The sequence below is a fragment of the Arachis ipaensis genome, chromosome B1 (genome assembly GCF_059453495.1).
Source record: "Arachis ipaensis isolate K30076 ecotype BB chromosome B1, ASM5945349v1, whole genome shotgun sequence".
Lineage (NCBI taxonomy): Eukaryota > Viridiplantae > Streptophyta > Magnoliopsida > Fabales > Fabaceae > Arachis > Arachis ipaensis.
The window spans coordinates 30,961,957-30,971,212 of record NC_142436.1 but is presented as its reverse complement, the minus strand read 5'-3'; the positions used below and the strand labels follow the sequence as shown (position 1 = coordinate 30,971,212).

The 9,256-nt window shown below is 29.0% G+C and overlaps 1 non-coding gene across 1 annotated transcript; it reads left to right on the top strand.

Moving 5' to 3' along the window:
• Nucleotides 1-332: 332 nt before the first annotated feature.
• Nucleotides 333-440, top strand: LOC148576109 (small nucleolar RNA R71). Its single transcript, XR_015904418.1, has one exon. It is a non-coding gene; the product is annotated as a small nucleolar RNA R71 (small nucleolar RNA).
• Nucleotides 441-9,256: the final 8,816 nt, after the last annotated feature.

Here is a 9,256-nt window from a genome sequence, read left to right as displayed (position 1 = left end):
GAAGATGCCTCTTGAGTACTGTTGGATGCAACTTGCATTCCATTCAGACTCTGAGAAATCATATTGACTTGCTGAGTCAATATTTTGTTCTGAGCCAGTATGGCATTCAGAGTATCAATTTCAAGAATTCTCTTCTTCATAGGCGTCCCATTATTCACAGGATTCCTTTCAGAAGTGTACATGAACTGGTTGTTAGCAACCATGTCAATGAGTTCTTGAGCTTCTGCAGGCGTTTTCTTTAAGTGAATGGATCCACCTGTAGAAGTATCCCATGACATTTTAGCTAATTCAGACAGACCATCATAGAATATGTCCAGGATGGTCCATTCTGAAAGCATGTCAGAAGGACACTTTTTGGTCAGTCCTTTGTATCTCTCCCAAGCTTCATAGAGGGATTCACCTTCTTTCTGTCTGAAAGTCTGAACATCCACTCTAAGCTTACTCAGCTTTTGAGGAGGAAAGAACTTGGCTAAGAAAGCCTAGACCAGCTTATCCCAAGAGTTCAGGCTATCCTTAGGTTGAGAGTCCAACCATACTCTAGCTCTGTCTCTTACAGCAAAAGGGAAAAGCATGAGCCTGTAGACTTCAAGATCTACTCCATTAGTCTTAACAGTATCACATATCTGCAAGAATTCAGTTAAGAACTGAAAAGGATCTTCAGATGGAAGTCCATGAAACTTGCAGTTTTGCTGCATCAGAGAAACTAATTGAGGTTTTAGCTCAAAGTTGTTTGCTCCAATGGCAGGAATGGAGATGCTTCTTCCATGTAAATTGGAATTAAGTGCAGTAAAGTCACCAAGCATTCTCCTTGCATTATTGTTGTTGGGTTCGGCTGCCATCTCCTTTACTTGTTCGAAATTTTCAATAAGGTTGTCTCTGAATTGTTGTAATTTAGCCTCTCTTAGTTTCCTCTTCAGAGTCCTTTCAGGTTCTGGATCAGCTTCAACAAGAATGCCTTTTTCCTTGTTCCTGCTCATAAGAAAGAGAAGAGAACAAGAAAAAAGAGGAATCCTCTATGTCACAGTAAAGATGTTCCTTATTGTTAGTAGAAGAAGAAAAGGAATAAGGGTGAAGAAGAATGAAGAATCCAAACACAAGGGTAAGGATAGCAGCAGTGATGTGAGATGAAGAGAAGTGCTAGTAGATGAATAAATAATTAGAAGGAGATGAGGGAGATGGAGAATTTTCGAAAATAATTTTTGAAAAAGAGTTAGTGATTTTCGAAAATAGTTTTTGAAAACGGTTAGTAATTTTCGAAAATTAAAATAAAAATTAAAATAATTAGTTAATTAAAAAGATTTTTTTTTGAAAAAGAGGGAAGATATTTTCGAAAATTAGAGAGAGAGGGAGTTAGTTAGGTAGTTTTGAAAAAGATAAGAAACAAACAAAAAGTTAGTTAGTTAGTTGAAACAAATTTGAAAATCAATTTTGAAAAGATAAGAAGATAAGAAGTTAGAAAGGATATTTTAAAATCAAATTTTGAAAAAGATATGATTTTGAAAAAGATAAGATAGAAAGATATTTTTGAAAAGATATGATTAAAATTATTTTTGAAAAAGATTTGATTTTTAAAATCACAATTAATGACTTGATTCACAAGAAATCACAAAATATGATTCTAGAACTCAAAGTTTGAATCTTTCTTAACAAGCAAGTAACAAACTTGAAATTTTTTGAATCAAAACATTAATTGATGATGTTATTTTCGAAAATTAGGAGATAAAGATAAGAAAAAGATTTTTGAAAAATATTTTTAAAATTTTCGAAAATAACTAAGAAAATTGAAAAAGATTTTATTTTTGAAAAAGATTTTGAAAAAGATAAGATTTTCAAATTAAAAATTTGATTTGACTCATGAAAACAACTAGATTTTTTAAATTTTTGAAAAAGTCAAATCTAATTTTCAAAATTTTAAGAGAAGAAAAAGGAGAAGTTGAATTGAATAGAAAACAGTAGTACTTTGCATTAATCTTTGAGGAACAGCAGAGCTCCACACCTTAATCTATGGAGTGCAGAAACTCTACCGTTTGAAAATACATAAGTAAAAGGTTCAGGCATGGCCGAATGGCCAGCCCCCATGATCTAAGAACCAGGCGTCCAAAGATGATCCAAAGATCCTAAGATACAATCCAGGATTCAAAGATGTCTAATACAATAGTAAAAAGTCCTATTTATAATAAACTAGCTACTAGGGTTTACAGAAGTAAGTAATTGATGCATAAATCTACTTCCGGGGCCCACTTGGTGTGTGCTTGGGCTGAGCTTGAATGTTACACGTGCAGAGGCACTTTCTGGAGTTGAACGCCAGGTTGTAACATATTTCTGGCGTTCAACTCTGGTTTGTGACTTGTTTCTGGCATTTAACTCCAGACAGCAGCGTAGAACTGGCATTCAACGCCCATTTACGTCATTTAAACTCGTTCAAAGTATGAACTATTATATATTTCTGGAAAGCCCTAGATGTCTACTTTCCAACGCAATTGGAAGCACGCCATTTTGAGTTCTGTAGCTCCAGAAAATCCACTTTGAGTGCAGGGAGGTCAGAATCCAACAGCATCGGTAGTCCTTCTTCAACCTCTGAATCTGATTTTTGCTCAAGTCCCTCAATTTCAGCCAGAAAATACCTGAAATCACAGAAAAACACACAAACTCATAGTAAAATCCAGAAATGTGAATTTAACATAAAAACTAATAAAAACATCCCTAAAAGTAACTAGATTCTACTAAAAACATACTAAAAACAATGCCAAAAAACGTATAAATTATCTGCTCATCAAGCAGCAACAGTTTATGCAGGAAATTCTTAGAGTAGTCGGGATGAGATTGATACTTGTTCTAATCTGAACATGGTGGGTGAGTAAGACAGGTAGTAATCAAGTGTCCAAAGAGCTTGTTATAATGGTAGAAAAGTTTTGGATAAATGGAGTCAATGTGACCTTTCTGTTTGCATCTTTGACATTCAATAGAAGGACAATTTGAGAAGAGGTACCCAGAATGGTTATAGTTTCGACAAAATTTACCTTCTCTATCGATGGCAGCAAAGACAGTTTCACTCTTAAAGCGAATCAACCCCAAGAGTGTTTCTTCAGTCTTAAGACAAGGAAGCACGTCTTCAAGGCTAGGCAAGGGATTTTGATGAATAAGAGAAGCTCTAACCAACTCGTAGTCATCAGTTAGAGCCATGAGGAACTGTATGAGACGAGTTCGGTTGCGACAATCCTCATATGCCTTAGCATCAGTTGTATTTATAATAATAAGCTCACAGGAGGTCAATTGATCCCAAATAATTTTCATCTGAGCAAAAAGATCAAAGACTGCCTTTTCCACGTTCTTGCTTGAGGCTATGAAGCTCCTTTAGCAATTGGTACTGATGAGAAAGGTCAGAAATAGTGTAGTATTTTGTCAAATGATCCCATACCTCTTTAGTAGTTTCAAAATGCCCAAACCGTAAATGAATACCTGGGGTAGAAGTGTTGCAAAACTAAGTGATAATCTGGTGAGTTTTACTATCCCAATCTTCTAATTTTTTCACAAAGTCTTACTCAACTTACTCCTTAGATTTGGAGGTCCCATATTTTGATTTGTCAGCCACAATTGGCTTAATAGGACAAACAACATCACCAATAATATAGCACCACAATTTGCGCCCTTTAAGAAATCCTCTCATAGCTTCAACCCAATGAGCATAGTTGGAGCCATTGAGGATAACAGGAATATGTTGAAAAATATCTAATTATTTCATAACAATAGATACAAAGAAGGAAACTGCAAGATCATGGCAGAAATTGAGAAAACAGAGAAAAAAATCGAAAAGAGTACACCAAAAATTCTTAAAATGGGTCCTACTATATGCCACGTCAGCAGACATGTGGCAACGTCTGAGTAGAGAGGAAAGACATGTCAATGCTGAGTCAGTGAGGGTTGACATGCGGGTCAACGAAGTGGTCCGGATCGGGTCGAGGGACGGGTTGACACGCAGATCTGGGGGGAGGCGCTGCTCCAAGACGTGTACGATTCTGGACCGTTGATCATGGATGGTGATCAACGGTGCTGGGTGTAGGAAAAAGGGGAAACAGGCAGTGAAGGTTGCGGCGGCGCATGGTAGCGCGTAGGCAGTCTCCGGCGACGAGATTAGGTTTGTTGGACTCAGAATGGCGAGACGAAGATGATGGTGTAGTCGCCAACAAAATACAGCATCATGAAAGGATCGAAAACAGGAGCAGAAAAACATTGTCGAAAGAGAAAAATATAAATGGCTATGAACGAATTTTCATTGAAAAAAAAAAAAACCTAAACTCTTACTATCATGTTAGAAACAAGAGAGTTATCTAAAAAAAATATTTTTATGTATTATTCAATATAGAATAAATGATACAATATACAAAGATATATAAATACTAGATGAATCAAAACAATAAAAATATAATATCCTACCATACATACATACATATATATATATATATATATATATATATATATATATATGCTAAATAAATATAATTAATACTAAGTGATATTAATTAATGCTAATTATACTCTAACCCCCATTTCCTAGGCCATTTCGTACGTAACAGACCACTTCACATGAGCCAGTCAAGGATTGGCCCATTTTGGATGCATAGCAGGAAAAATGGGCACAAACTATTTGCATCCCATTTTAAACCGGGTGCATTTTGAAAATTAGTGTATTCTTAATATTTATTTTAATGAAGAAAGGCTTTATAGTTGTAAGTTGTAACTTAGTAAGATCAGTTGCTACTGATGATATAGTCAACGAAACTTTAACTGAGAGGCGAGAGCAATAAAAGGAGTTGACAGGGGATGAAAATTGAGAAGTACAAGTCCGCATTGTAGTTGAGCTGATTGATTATCCTGTGTGTGTGTGGTTCCCCACACCATTGCCATTGCCATTATTTGCATTTGCTTCTTCTCATTACTCTCCTTTGACTTCAATTAATGCTGCAGGCACTCAACTAATTATGAGATCCTGTGCACCCTGTCTTGGATCAAGTCCACGGTAACTCATCCTCATTAATCATTTTCATCTTCCAGATACAAACAAAAATCTTGCAGTAGTATCGTACTATACCACAGAGCCATCGTGTTAAATATTTTGTTGACTCAAATATATATAGAGTAAATTTTGACTAAAAGTTCTTGATATCTCAAATTTTAATTAATTCAAAAAGATCATATAAAATTAATTTTATGATTTAATTCCGTTTCTTAATTTCAATATTTATTCAAAATATTCCTCAAAATTTGATTATTTAGCTCAACTTATTCTCTAATTTTTTTATGAGATAACTTAATATAATTTTTTAAGGTTCGTTTTTTTACGCCACGTTATTATGACATCTATGAAATAATGGTTAAGAGACTGAATTAAATTATGACGCAAATTTAGAGGGTGAATTGAATTAAATTTTGATGAATCAAATTTTATTATAATGTTAAATTTAAATGACCATTTTAGGTTCATTAAAATATAGAAAAATGAATTAAATCTCCAATGAAATTTGAGGAACCAAATTAAAATTTTAAGGGTTTGTGTTGGACAACTGTAATTCTAACAATGATTTAAAATGATCATTTCATCTCATCTTTAATAAAAAAAATATGTGACAAATTAGTTTTCTAGACATATATATCAAGAAGGTCTAATATGTCTTTCTGTTTAGCAGGGAGGAATAAATTTGTCTTGTAACAATCTGTATGATTAAGTATTTGAAACGATATGAAAAATAGTGAAAGACAAAAGTTGTCTGACACTAGTTGCCAAAGATTAATTTAAAATTCATTCTATATTTTATTATTAGATAATGAAATATAAATATTTAAAATCAAATTTATAAGGCATTTAATAACAGTAAGACGTAAATTGATAATATTTTATTTAATATTTATTCATGAAACGTCAAAGAAATGGAAAAGAAAAAAAAAAGAAAGAAAAAATAATAAAAAAGTAATCATATAGCATTAAAGTTTTAGAAGACCAACAATTTAGTTAAAGAAAATCAACAATTGGTTAATATTCACTTAAATAAAAAATACTAATCACTTAGCGTTTCTAAATATTATAATATGTGTTCTCTTTTTTTTTTTTTTTGTTATATATTTTTTGAAAAAGTCAGTGTAAAATAGAAAGGTGATTGATACTGTAGATAAAGAAAGATATCAACTACCAAATGAAATAACAATAATAATTAAAAGTTAAAGCAAGTAAACGAAAGTAATCAAAGTTGATAAACTTTTCTTCAGCCAATTTTGGACGACACTTTTAGGGAATACTTTTAGGGAAAAACATAAATTCGCTAGTACTTTTGCTTTCACTTGGTTGGAAAATCGTAAAGTTGAATACAATAATAATGCAAAATTTCAAGTCAATTTCTTTATAATAATTGATTCTTTTAAGAGCCAAAAAGCTGGAAATTAAAAAAGAAAGGAAACTAAGAAAATAAAAGTGAACTATCAATCTAGTTTTTTATCTATTTTTTAAAATGATAATGCAATTCTTTAGGATAAAAATAATTCATTTTAGTCTCTATCTTTTATTTCTGTGACATAACGTGATTTTTATGGGTATTTTTTCGTTAACTCTGAACGAAAAATACTAATGTGTCAGATTCAGAAATAGATAGAGATGTAATTGTCTTTAAATTTAAATTAGTTAGTGGTTTATTTGTTCTCATTCTTTAAACAAGATCTTTTTTAAATTATATTTTTATTTATTATATTAATATTTTATTAATAAATTATTGAATATATAATATAATAAGTAAAAATTAATTAATAAATTATTTAAATTTAAAAATATCATTTATTATGAAACTAAATAAATAATTCTCAAATATAATTTTTAAATATATAAATAATAAATATTAAAATATGATTAATATATTAATAATAATAATTCTATGATATACAATATATTAGTATTATGATCTAGATAATTTTCACAATAAAGTGAAAACTAATGAACACATTATTTGATATATATATAGTAGAAATTTTTTTGAGTAATATATATATATATATATATTATGTTTATTTTATTTTATTTAGTATTAGTAGTCTACTCATAGTGTATTTTAGTGTAAAGATATCAAATAGAATTATTAATTTAATTTAAAAAAATAAAAAATTAAATTTATTATTACTCAAAATTTTTTTACTATATATCAAATAATGTGTTCATTAGTTTTTATTTTATTGTAAAAATTATCTATATCATAATAATAATAGTATATCATAGGATTATTATTATTAATATATTAACCGTATTTTAATATTTATTATTTATATATTTAAAAATTATATTTAAAATTTATTTATTTAGTTTCATAATAAATAATATTTTTAAAATTAAATAATTTATTAATTAATTTATACTTATTATATCATATTCAATAATTTATTAAAAAAATATAAATATAATGAATAAAAAATAATTTCAAAAAAAGATATTTAAAAAAAATAAATCTCTAACCAATTTGAATTTAAAGACAATTAAATTTTTGTCTATTTTTAAATCTGATATATCAGTATTATCCATTTTAAAATTTGAAATGTCAGTATTTTTCGTTTAAAATTCATAAAAAAATACTCACAAAATTGTATTCTGTCACAAAAATAAAAAACAAAAACTGAAATAAATTGTTTTTATTTTAAAAAATTGCATTATAATTTAAAAAAAAAAAATTGAGTTGGTAGTTCACTGAAAAAATAAAGAAGACAAAGTCTGACTTGATTGATGCACATGGGCTCCAAAATATAAAACGAATAAAGCAGTCTCAAGTCTCAACGCTCATCCTTTCCGGCACACTATCAACTCATTCATAATTTTAATTGAGCAATGTTAGTAGGTGTACACTAAAATTAATTATTAAAATTAGTTATTAATATAAAATATATATTAAAATATAAATATATATTAAAAATAAATTAAATTATATATATATTTATATATAAATATATTAGTGATTAATTTTAGTAGTTAATTTTAGAATATAAATAATATTTTTTATTTTGATTTAAGAAATTAAGACGTCTAAAAATACGTTTTTTAATTTGAATATGGAAGTAAAGGAAGTGTTGGACTCACGTATGGGGAAGAGGGGTGCTTCACTTCGTTGTGGGATCAGAGGAAGCAGAACTCGGACCCTCCAAGCTGTGTCCCTCAAATGTAAAAAAAAAAAATTACCCAGAACAAGAGAAAATGAAAGATCCGAATTCTACGTTTCAGATTTCAAATTTCATCAGCCGCAAATTGGACCATGCGATTTGTGAAGCAAAATTTCATGACCAAAGAACTCGCATGGTCTGAGTTGTGTACTGTGAGTTTTTTCAATTTTTTAACACAAATCGGAGAGTCCGATTTGTGTACTCTGAATTTTTTTCAACTTTTTAAACACAAATCGGATCCTCTCTGATTTGTGTACTCCCACAATTTTAAAATACACTAAAAATTATTATATTAAAGTATATCATTCATTTTGCTTTCATGTCAAAATTTTTTGCCCTAAAAATATTTATGAATTTTAGGAGATAGAAAGATAGAAAAACAAAGTTAGGAGAAGGAGGAAATAGTGTTATACCTTAATTATTTTTAATAGAAAATATTGAACCAGTTTGAGTAGTATTCTAAAAAAACATCTCGTTATACTTATTTTTAAAGATCAGATGTGACCAGAATCTTATAAAAGGGAATGGATATTATTGTTACTCTCTAGTTTTAATAATGTTACTTCTGATTTAATATAATAAATTTTATTAAAAATATATGTTTATATTAAAAATAAGATCTTTTAAATAAGAGTATCGTTATTAATGTAACAGTAATAATATATATTTATTGTCCTAATAAAACCAAATAAATTTAAAAGAAGTTTTTATTTAAAAAAATATTAAAAATATAATTTATTTATATTATTTTTTATTAATTTAAATTTTTTAAAACAATAGTATCATCACAAAAATTATAAATTAGTATCAATATAAAATTCACACACAAGTAGAAAATGCTCGGTTTTACTTTTATAGGATAAAGGATTGGTAACATTCATTTTTATTATGTTAAGGATAGCAATGGATAGAATAGAATATAGTTTAAAATTTGTTATAATTTTATTTGCAGATTTAAATTTTTTAACTTGCTTAATTTGTGTTGACTTTGCAATTATATATTCGGTCGCTAAATTTTTCTTCGAAAAATTAGCGACTGTTGTGTTTGCTTCACTAATTTGCGATTTATAAT